We start from the raw sequence: 12677 nt of genomic DNA on the forward strand, positions 1-12677 counted from the left end.
GCCTGAATGGTCCCCAGGACAATATGCAACTGAAAACTCACACCCCAGAAGTGACTCGAACCCATACTCCCAGAAGCAACGCAACTGGTATGTACAAGACGCCTTAATCCACTTGACCATCACGACCGGACATAATGAGGTGATAGCCGAGGCTATTTGAACCACCCCACCGCCGGCACTCGGATAGTAATCTTGGGCATAGCATTTTACCAAATCACCTCATTCTTTGGGGCACATGTGAGGAACACAAATGCGAACAAGCCTGAATGGTCCCCAGGACAATATGCAAATGAAAACTCACACCCCAGAAGTGACTTGAACCCATACTCCCAGAAGCAACGCAACTGGTATGTACAAGACGCCTTAATCCACTTGACCATCACGACCGGACATAATGAGGTGATAGCCGAGGCTATTTGAACCACCCCACCGCCGGCACTCGGATAGTAATCTTGGGCATAGCATTTTACCAAATCACCTCATTCTTTGGGGCACACGTGAGGAACACAAATGCGAACAAGCCTGAATGGTCCCCAGGACAATATGCAACTGAAAACTCACACCCCAGAAGTGAATCGAACCCATACTCACAGAAGCAACGCAACTGGTATGTACAAGACGCCTTAATCCACTTGACCATCACGACCGGACATAATGAGGTGATAGCCGAGGCTATTTGAACCACCCCACTGCCGGCACTCGGATAGTAATCTTGGGCATAGCATTTTACCAAATCACCTCATTCTTTGGGGCACACGTGAGGAACACAAATGCGAACAAGCCTGAATGGTCCCCAGGACAATATGCAACTGAAAACTCACACCCCAAAAGTGACTCGAACCCATACTCCCAGAAGCAACGCAACTGGTATGTACAAGACGCCTTAATCCACTTGACCATCACCACCGGACATAATGTTCAAATAGCCTCGGCTATCACCTCATTATGTCCGGTCGTGATGGTCAAGTGGATTAAGGCGTCTTGTACATACCAGTTGCGTTGCTTCTGTGAGTATGGGTTCGAGTCACTTCTGGGGTGTGAGTTTTCAGTTGCATATTGTCCTGGGGACCATTCAGGCTTGTTCGCATTTGTGTTCCTCACGTGTGCCCCAAAGAATGAGGTGATTTGGTAAAATGCTATGCCCAAGATTACTATCCGAGTGCCGGCGGTGGGGTGGTTCAAATAGCCTCGGCTATCACCTCATTATGTCCGGTCGTGATGGTCAAGTGGATTAAGGCGTCTTGTACATACCAGTTGCGTTGCTTCTGGGAGTATGGGTTCGAGTCACTTCTGGGGTGTGAGTTTTCAGTTGCATATTGTCCTGGGGACCATTCAGGCTTGTTCGCATTTGTGTTCCTCACGTGTGCCCCAAAGAATGAGGTGATTTGGTAAAATGCTATGCACAAGATTACTATCCGAGTGCCGGCGGTGGGGTGGTTCAAATAGCCTCGGCTATCACCTCATTATGTCCGGTCGTGATGGTCAAGTGAATTAAGGCGTCTTGTACATACCAGTTGCGTTGCTTCTGGGAGTATGAGTTCGAGTCACTTCTGGGGTGTGAGTTTTCAGTTGCATATTGTCCTGGGGACCATTCAGGCTTGTTCGCATTTGTGTTCCTCACGTGTGCCCCAAAGAATGAGGTGATTTGGTAAAATGCTATGCCCAAGATTACTATCCGAGTGCCGGCGGTGGGGTGGTTCAAATAGCCTCGGCTATCACCTCATTATGTCCGGTCGTGATGGTCAAGTGGATTAAGGCGTCTTGTACATACCAGTTGCGTTGCTTCTGGGAGTATGGGTTCAAGTCACTTCTGGGGTGTGAGTTTTCAGTTGCATATTGTCCTGGGGACCATTCAGGCTTGTTCGCATTTGTGTTCCTCACATGTGCCCCAAAGAATGAGGTGATTTGGTAAAATGCTATGCCCAAGATTACTATCCGAGTGCCGGCGGTGGGGTGGTTCAAATAGCCTCGGCTATCACCTCATTATGTCCGGTCGTGATGGTCAAGTGGATTAAGGCGTCTTGTACATACCAGTTGCGTTGCTTCTGGGAGTATGGGTTCGAGTCACTTCTGGGGTGTGAGTTTTCAGTTGCATATTGTCCTGGGGACCATTCAGGCTTGTTCGCATTTGTGTTCCTCACGTGTGCCCCAAAGAATGAGGTGATTTGGTAAAATGCTATGCCCAAGATTACTATCCGAGTGCCGGCGGTGGGGTGGTTCAAATAGCCTCGGCTATCACCTCATTATGTCCGGTCGTGATGGTCAAGTGGATTAAGGCGTCTTGTACATACCAGTTGCGTTGCTTCTGGGAGTATGGGTTCGAGTCACTTTTGGGGTGTGAGTTTTCAGTTGCATATTGTCCTGGGGACCATTCAGGCTTGTTCGCATTTGTGTTCCTCACGTGTGCCCCAAAGAATGAGGTGATTTGGTAAAATGCTATGCCCAAGATTACTATCCGAGTGCCGGCGGTGGGGTGGTTCAAATAGCCTCGGCTATCACCTCATTGTGTCCGGTCGTGATGGTCAAGTGGATTAAGGCGTCTTGTACATACCAGTTGCGTTGCTTCTGGGAGTATGGGTTCGAGTCACTTCTGGGGTGTGAGTTTTCAGTTGCATATTGTCCTGGGGACCATTCAGGCTTGTTCGCATATACATATATATGTATATATATATATATGGTAGCAGTCTTTCCTGTAGACATATATTATTAAATATGACCGAAAAAGTAAGATTAATAATTCTAACACGAATTTTCTCGATCTTTTTTACGTTTCTTTTCACAGTTGATGGTAATTCAAAGATCAATTCTCCAAAATTCATTTTTATTTCTAGTCTGACGCAACACTTGAGTGCGTTTCGTAAAACTTATTACATTTTCAAAGACTTTAGTTTACAAACACACAACAGAAACTGAATAGAGCTTACACATCTTCGATTTTATATCTACATTTGGGTGAGGAGGATGAGGTGAAAACAAATTTTCAACAATGGGTATTGAATGGGTATTAAATTCAAACACAAGACAGAACACGAAACAATGGGTATTGAATGGAAGTAATTGTAGAAAGCCTATTGGTCCATATTTCTTGATGCTTCTATATTGGAGCGGAGTCTTCAAGTGGGTAGAATATAGTTGTGCATTAATTGGCTGTTGATTGCTGGTGTTGACTTCTTGATGTGTAGTGCCTCGCAGACGTCAAGCCGCCTGCTATCGCTGTATCTATCGATAATTTCTGTGTTGTTTGCTAAGATTTCTCTGGTGATGGTTTGGTTGTGGGAAGAGATTATATGTTCCTTAATGGAGCCCTGTTGCTTATGCATCGTTAAACGCCTGGAAAGAGATGTTGTTGTCTTGCCTATATACTGGGTTTTTTAAAGCTTACAGTCCCCAAGAGGGCATTTGAAGGCATAGACGACGTTGGTCTCTTTTAAAGCGTTCTGCTTTGTGTCTGGAGAGTTTCTCATGAGTAGGCTGGCCGTTTTTCTGGTTTTATAGTAAATCGTCAGTTGTATCTTCTGATACAACTTAAAAAAAAACAGTATATAGGCAAGACAACAACATCTCTTTCCAGGCGTTTAACGATGCATAAGCAACAGGGCTCCATTAAGGAACATAAAATCTCTTCCCACAACCAAACCATCACCAGAAACATCTTAGCAAACAACACAGAAATCATCGATAGATACAGCGATAGCAGGCGGCTTGACGTCTGTGAGGCACTACACATCAAGAAGTCAACACCACCAATCAACAGCCAATTAATGCACAACTATATTCTACCCACTTCAAGACTCCGCTCCAATATAGAAGCATCAAGAAATATGGACCAATAGGCTTTTTACAATTACTTCCATTCAATACCCATTGTTTCGTGTTCTATCTTGTGTTTGAATTTGATACCCATTCAATACCCATTGTTGAAAGTTTGTTTTCCCCTCATCTACCTCACCCAAATGTAGATATAAAATCGAAGATGTGTAAGCTCTATTCAGTTTCAGTTGTGTGTTTGTAAACTAAAGTCTTTGAAAATGTAATAAGTTTTACGAAACGGGCTCAAGTGTCGCGTGAAACTAGAATTAAAAATGAATTTTGGAGAATTGATCTTTGAATTACCATTAACAGTGAAAAGAAACGTAAGAAAGATCGAGAAAATTCGTGTTAGAATTATTAATCTTACTTTTTTGGTCACATATATATATATATATATATATATATATATATATATATATATATATATATATATATATATATATATATATATATATATATATTAACAATCTTTGGACAACACCCACCAGTGGGCCTCGAACCCAAAAAGCACAACTACCTTCCAGTAGCTGCCATAACTAGTACGCCTTAACCCACTACACCATCAGACCCTACAAAAGAAGTAGAGACTTCGAGATATATATACACCTCAAAATCTCCACTTCCCGAGGGCACTAGACAAGTGAGAGGTTACTATACGTTTTTTCATCAAGCCACTGTTAATGTGAGAGAACTCGTGTCCATGCTATAAGCCTATACCTGCATAAACCACAAGTGAAGATTAACAATCTTTGGACAGCACCCACCAGTGGGCCTCGAACCCAGAAAGCACAACTACCTTCCAGTAGCTGCCATAACTAGTACGCCTTAACCCACTACACCATCAGACCCTACAAAAGAAGTAGAGACTTCGAGATATATATACACCTCAAATATCTCCACTTCCCGAGGGCACTAGACAAGTGAGAGGTTACTATACGTTTTTTCATCAAGCCACTGTTAATGTGAGAGAACTCGTGTCTAGCACTATATTCTCAGCACCTGTTTAATCATTATTTTGTCTTTATTTTATTTATAGATTAGCGTCACCCTTGTTCTTAATTTTTATATTATATTTTTTGACTTGTTAGTTTGCACTGTACATAGCCAAGGAATTGTCTTATTCATAATTTTTAAAGTTAATTAAAGTTTCATTGTTTATACTATGTGTTTTGCATGTCTTCCCTTACTTTACCACAGACAACAGCCAAGCAGTCGATTTTTTTTTATAAAATGTGATAGGCATTGACACCAGACATTAGGAGGACTGCCAAGCACCTACACTTCTACACTTTCCCGTCACAAGATATACATATACATATAACTGAAAACTCACACCCCAGAAGTGACTCGAACCCATACTGCCAGGAGCACTATGCAACTGGTGTACAAGGCACCTTATCCTGGTTGATACCTGGTTGATGGGGTTCTGGGAGTTTTTCTACTCCCCAAGCCCGGCCCGAGGCCAGGCTCGACCTGTGAGAGTTTGGTCCACCAGGCTGTTGCTTGGAGCCGCCCGCAGGCCCACATACCCACCACAGCCTGGTTGGTCCGGCACTCCTTGGAGGAATAAATCTAGTTTCCTCTTGAAAATGTCCACGGTTGTTCCGGCAATATTTCTTATGCTTGCTGGGAGGACGTTGAACAACCGCGGACCTCTGATGTTTATACAGTGTTCTCTGATTGTGCCTATGGCACCTCTGCTCTTCACTGGTTCTATTCTACATTTTCTTCCATGTCGTTCACTCCAGTACGTTGTTATTTTACTGTGTAGATTTGGTACTTGGCCCTCCAGTATCGTCCAGGTGTATATTATTTGATATTTGTCTCGTCTTCTTTCTAGTGCGTACATTTGGAGGGCTTTGAGACGATCCCAATAATTTAGGTGCTTTATTGCGTCTATGCGTGCCGTATATGTTCTCTGTATTCCCTCTATTTCAGCAATCTCTCCTGCTCTGAAGGGGGAAGTGAGTACTGAGCAGTATTCAAGACGGGACAACACAAGTGACTTGAAGAGTACAACCATTGTGATGGGATCCCTGGATTTGAAAGTTCTCGTAATCCATCCTATCATTTTTCTGGCTGTCGCAATATTTGCTTGGTTATGCTCCTTAAACGTTAGGTCGTCAGACATTATTATTCCCAAATCCTTTACATGCTGTTTTCCTACTATGGGTACATTTGATTGTGTCTTGTACTCTGTATTATGTTTAAGGTCCTCATTTTTACCGTACCTGAGTACCTGGAATTTATTACTGTTAAACATCATGTTATTTTCTGATGCCCAGTCGAAAACTTTATTAATATCAGCTTGAAGTTTTTCAATGTCCTCAGCCGAGGTAATTTTCATACTGATTTTTGTGTCATCTGCAAAGGACTGATACGAAGCTGTGACTTGTATTTTTGTCTATATCTGATATGAGAATAAGGAAAAGCAGCGGTGCAAGGACTGTACCCTGAGGTACAGAGCTTTTCACTGCACTTGGACTAGATTTTATATGGTTGACAGTTACTCGCTGAGTCCTGTTTGACAGAAAACTGAGTATCCAGCGTCCTACTTTACCGGTTATTCCCATTGACTTCATTTTGTGTGCTATCACGCCATGGTCACATTTATCGAAAGCCTTTGCGAAGTCCGTGTATATCACATCAGCATTCCGTTTCTCTTCTAATGCCTCAGTGACTTTGTCGTAGTGCTCAAGTAGCTGTGAGAGGCACGATCTTCCCGCTCGAAATCCATGTTGGCCTGGGTTGTGAAGGTCATTGGTCTCCATGAAATTGGTGACCTGACTCCTAATCACTCTCTCAAATACTTTTATGATGTGCGATGTTAGTGCAACTGGTCTATAATTTGTTGCCAATGCTTTGCTCCCTCCCTTGTGTAGAGGGACTATGTCTGCTACTTTAAGTGCATCTGGTATCTCCCCCGTGTCCAAGCTCTTCCTCCACACTATACTGAGTGCCTGTGTCCAAGCTCTTCCTCCACACTATACTGAGTGCCTGTGCTTCTGGCACTTTGCATTTCTTTATAAATATTGAATTCCATGAGTCTGGACCTGGGGCCGAGTGCATGGGCATGTTTTCAATTTCTTTTTCAAAATTTAGTGCGCTCGTGTTTATATCAGTTATATTTACAGGGGTTTGAATATCCCGCATAAAGAAATTGTCTGGATCTTCCACCTTCATGTTGTTTATTGGAGTGCTAAACATGTCCTCATACTGCTTTTTTAGGATTTCACTAATTTCTTTGTCATCCTCCGTGTATGAACCTTCACTTGTACGAATAGGTCCAATACTGGCAGTGGTTTTTGCTTTTGATTTCGCATATGAGAAGAAATATTTTGGATTTTTCTTTATTTCCTGAATTGCTTTCTGTTCTAACTGCCTTTCTTCAGTTTCACATGAGTGTTTCAATTTCCGCTCGATTTCTTCAATCTCCCTATTTAAATTATTCCTTCTTTGACGGGAAATTCGTGTCTGCATAAGCAGTTCCGTTATTTTTTTCCTGCGTTTATAGTGTCGTCTGCGTTCTCTTTCTACGTTAGATCTCTTTCTGGCTTTCCTCAAAGAAACATGTTTCAGACAGACTTGATACGCTTCTGAAGTAAGTTTTTCTATTCCTTCTGTAGGACTTGTATTATTTAGAACAGTTCCCCATGGAATGTTTGTAAGTTCCCTGTTTATTATCTCCCATATTATCCACTCGACCATCACGACCGGACAAAAGATTATGGTAGCCGGGGCTATTTCCCCATCATCCCGCCGGCAATCTGATGGTAATCTTGGGTATAGTATTTTATCAAATCACCTCATTCTTTTGGGCACATGTGACGAACACAAATGTGAACAAGCCTAAATGGTACCCAGGCATATATGCAACTGAAAACTCACATCTCAGAAGTGACTCGAACCCATAATGCCAGGAGCACTTTGCAACTGGTGTACTGTACACCTAAACCACTCGACAATCACAACCGGACAAAAGATGATGGTAGCCGAAGCAATTTCCCCGACTATAGCCTTCCTCAGAGCACTAATATGGAGTGCCTTATCAGTGCTGACAAAAATTGTTGTGGTGATCTAGCTTTCTCTACTTACGGAATTTCGCTGCTTCCCTGTGGGTGGCAGCGCCACCTGGTTGTGCAACACTGAGGTCAATGTAGGTGTTAGCCAGGAGTGATACGCATGTGTATTCCCATACCAACTGCCTGCCGTTCTTCCTGGGGTTCACTGTTATACCATCTGGGTGACCAATAAGAGCAGCAGAGTTACGGGGCGTTAGGTAACGGGGCTCTCTTTCAACTGAGCATTCAGCTGTGGTAAGGCTCCTCTTGATGATGTCGTTAACTTCACTGTGCCTTGAGTGCCATCTCCCTGTGCTTTGGCAGAGTAGGACATGGTGGCCGTACCTGACAGCCACCACCTCGCCGCAAATACACCTATATCTGGTGTGGATTGGGGCAGCAAGGCGGAGGGCCACAGCAATTTGGAGGGCATGTGGTGTGAGATGCGTGCCTGTTGCCAACATTGGGGTTGCTAAAAGAAAATCCACTGTATGTGGGGCTGCTACTGCTGTGAGGCGAGCAATGTCGTGTTGTGTTGTTGCAACACAGAGGCACTCTGCAGCAACTTGGTCTACAATGGGGCCATCCCAGCTGGATTGCTTGTGGGCTTTTGGGGATGGTGGTTGAAGTGATGGGCCTGCACGAGAGGCCCACTCTGTGGCACAGCTGTGTAAAAATGGGATCGTCTATACCTGCCAGCTTATGTAACTATGTTGGTAGAATTTCCATCACAAGGTCGTCGGATACCGATGAGGAGGACAGGAAGGCTGGAACAGCGATTTGCGTTGCTGTTCGAACTCCGAGGCCCCCAAGTCTTACGGAAAGAGAGGCTTGTTTCCACTATAGGTCATCAAGAGAGAGGTTAAAGGCTTTTTCTAGCATTGATTTCAGTAACCGGTCATACCCTAGTTTATACCGGTCATACTCACCCAGGTCATCCTACTGGCTACTGTAGGATGGTGAACACCTCAGAAAGTAGGTTAACCTGGGGAGGGATAGACATCTGGTGATGAGGTAGTATGCATCATGAGCATCAATATCCTCAATTCTCCCATCCATCCTCTCAACAGGGCTTGAGCTGTTGTGGCATTTCTGTCAGCAATTGAGTCGTCACTGGTGATGACTCTAATTGCGCCAATAGTGTTTCCTTCTTCTATTTTCTTGGTGCCTGATGTTCTGATTTTTTATGTCTCAGATATGCCACTGTTGCTCGTCCTGCCGTGGGTGTTTCTCGCGCGAATGGGAAGGCGCACCTGGTTGTCCTCCCTGGAAAAATCATTTATGGCTTTGATGACTGAGGCAGCTAAGGTTTTGTCTCTCCTTGCAGTGGTGGCTAGACAAATGTTGCCCAACAGTAGGAGGGCGTGCCCTGCTTGAGTCGTTCCAGGAGAGTCGTTGACCTTTCTCAGGAAGGCGGATAATTTGGCTGCTGCATGAGGGCGGGGTGCTTTAGGGATGTGTTGCAAGGTTCTGGCCGATGTTGCTTTGATAACTTCTAATAAATTTTCTGTGGGAATGAAGCTCTGGGAGGTGTTTTGCCTGATTGACGGTGTGGGCTGTATGTCATACCTAGTAGCCAGAATGCACTTCTCGGCCTACTATGGAAGGCCCGATTTGCCTAATAGGCCGAGTAATTTTCTTTATTTTATAAGGTTTGCTTCCCTTTCTCCTAGCACAGTAACACCAGAGGGGAGGACAACCCCATCACCCTCCTCTGCATAGAAAACCCCCCTATCCCAAATCCTCCCTGCCCCCACTCAACTGTTCACCCTAATCTCCCTCCCCCCACACTTAATCCCCACCCTTCTACCCCTCCCCTCCTTCTGCCAAGTCCCCCCTTACCCCCTTTCCTTCTTGTCCTCCCTCCCCTTTCACCCCATACCCTCCCTGTCCCTCCCCCATCACTGGATACCCCGCCCCTCATCCCAGTATCCTCCGAGACCTTGTTATCCACCTCACAGATCCTCACACCCATGGAATAGCTTCCCCTCCCTGCAGAACACTCAGCAAGGAGGCGATTTGAGAAGGGACAGAAGAAAGTGAGCCTCAAGGCAATGTACACTAACATAGATGGAATTACAAATAAAGCAAATGAGCTTGAAGAATGGGTACTAGACGAAAACCCAGACATAATAGCCCTCACAGAAACAAAGATCACGAAAACGATAACAAGTGAAGTGTTCCCACAGGACTATTATGTTATGAGGAAAGAGAGGGAAGGAAGAGGTGGTGGTGGTGTAGCTCTGCTGGAAAGAAATGGCTGGGATTTTGAGAAGACTGGTTATTCAAGGCTGTGAAGGTTTCAGTGACTACATAGCAGGTATCATAACAACTGGAGGGCAAAATATTATAGTCGTAGTCATATATAATCCACCACCAAATGACAGAATGACCCAGACAGGAATATGATAGAAACAACATGGCCACCATTAACATAATGGAGAGAGCAGCTTTTGTTGCTAGCAGGAATGGATCTGGACTACTAATTATGGTAGACTTCAACTATGGGAAGATAGGTTGGGAGAACAGAGACCCGCATGGAGGACCAGAAACATGGAGAGCTAAGCTGCTGGACGTGGCAACAAGAAATTTTCTAACCCAGCACATCAAGGAACCAACATGAATGAGAGGAGATGAACCAACAATGCTTGATTTGATATTTACCCTAAATGAGTGGGATATAAGGGAAGTTAAGATAGAAGCACCCTTGGGAATGAGTGATCACAGTATATTGAACTTTGAGTACCTGGTAGAGCTAGGAATTATCTCCCCCAAAAAAGAATTAGGAAACAAAAGGCTGGCATACCGAAAGGAGAATTATGAAGAGATGAGAAGTTTCCTAAGGAAAATACCTTGGGACACAGACCTCAGAGACAAGTCTGTACAGGGTATGATGGACTATGTTACCCAAAAGTGTCAGGAGGCAGTAAACAGGTTCATCCCGGCCCAAAGGGAAAAATCCGAGAAGCAACAGAAGAATCCATGGTATAATAGGGCATGTATGGAAGCGAAGAAACTGAACAAAAGGGCGTGGAGGAACTTCTGGAATAACAGAACACCAGAAAGCAGAGAGAGATACCAGAGAACCAGGAATGAGTATGAGAGGGTGAAAAGAGAAACAGAGAAAAGTTATGAAAATGATATAGCAAACAAAGCCATGACCGAACCAAAGCTACTCCACAGTCACATCAGAAGGAAAACAACAGTGAAAGAACAGGTATTGAAACTTAGAACAGGCGATGACAGGTATACAGAGAATGACAAAGAGGTGTGTGAAGAACTCAACAAGAGGTTCCAGGAGCTCTTCACAATAGAACAAGGTGAGGTCACTGTGCTAGGAGAAAGGGAGGTAAACCAGGCGGCCTTGGAAGAGTTCGAAATTACGAGAGAGGAGGTCAAGAGACACCTGCTGGATCTGGATGTTAGAAAGGCTGTTGGTCCATATGGGATCTCGCCATGGGTAATGAAAGAGTGTGCAGAGGCACTTTGCTTGCCACTCTCCATAGTGTATAGTAAGTCACTGGAGACGGGAGACCTACCAGAAATATGGAAGACGGCGAATGTGGTCCCAATATACAAAAAGGGCGACAGGCAAGAGGCACTGAACTACAGGCCAGTGTCCTTGACTTGTATACCATGCAAGGTGATGGAGAAGATCGTGAGAAAAAACATGGTAACACATCTGGAGAGAAGGGACTTCATGACAAATCGCCAACATGGGTTCAGGGAGGATAAATCTTGCCTGACTGGCTTAATAGAATTCTACGATCAGGTGACAAAGATTAAGCACGAAAGAGATGGCTGGGCGGACTGCATTTTTTTGGACTGTCGGAAAGCCTTTGATACAGTCCCCCATAAGAGGCTGGTACATAAGCTGGAGAGACAGGAAGGAGTAACTGGTAAAGAGCTCCAGTGGATAAGGGAATACCTAAGCAATAGGAAGCAAAGAGTTACAGTGAAGGGTGAGACCTCAGAATGGCGTGAAGTCACCAGTAGAGTCCCACAGGGTTCTGTACTCGGTCCTATCCTGTTTCTGATATACGTAAACGATCTCCCGGAGGGTATAGACTCATTCCTCTCAATGTTTGCTAACGATGCCAAAATTATGAGAAGGATTAAGACAGAGGAGGACTGCTTGAGGCTTCAAGAAGACCTAGACAAACTAAAGGAATGGTCGAATAAATGGTTGCTAGATTTTAACCCAAACAAATGTAATGTAATGAAGACAGGTGTAGGGAGCAGGAGGCCAGTTACAAGGTATCATTTGGGAGATGAAATTCTTCAAGAGTCAGAGAGAGAGAAAGACCTGGGGGTTGTAATCACGCCAGATGTCCCCTGAAGCCCATATCAAGAGGATAACATCAGCAGCATATGCCAGGTTGGGTAACATAAGAACGGCATTTTGACACTTGTGCAAGGAATCATTCAGAACTTTGTATACTACCTATGTCAGACCAATCCTGGAGTATGCAGCCCCAGCATGGAGTCCATATCTAGTCAAGCATAAGACCAAACTGGAAAACTTTCAAAGGTTTGCCACCAGACTAGTACCCGCGCTGAGAGGTATGAGCTACTAGGAGAGACTACGGGAATTAAACCTCACGTCGCTAGAAAACAGAAGAGTTAGGGAGGGATATGATCATCACGTACAAGATTCTCAGAGGAATTGATAGGGTAGATAAAGACAGGGTATTTAGCATTTAACAAGGTTATTTAACAAGGGAGCCGGTCGGCCGAGCGGACAGCACACTGGACTTGTGATCCTGTGGTCCTGGGTTCGATCCCAGGCGCCGGCGAGAAACAATG

The sequence above is a fragment of the Procambarus clarkii genome, chromosome 6 (assembly GCF_040958095.1).
Source record: "Procambarus clarkii isolate CNS0578487 chromosome 6, FALCON_Pclarkii_2.0, whole genome shotgun sequence".
In the NCBI taxonomy this organism is placed as follows: domain Eukaryota; kingdom Metazoa; phylum Arthropoda; class Malacostraca; order Decapoda; family Cambaridae; genus Procambarus; species Procambarus clarkii.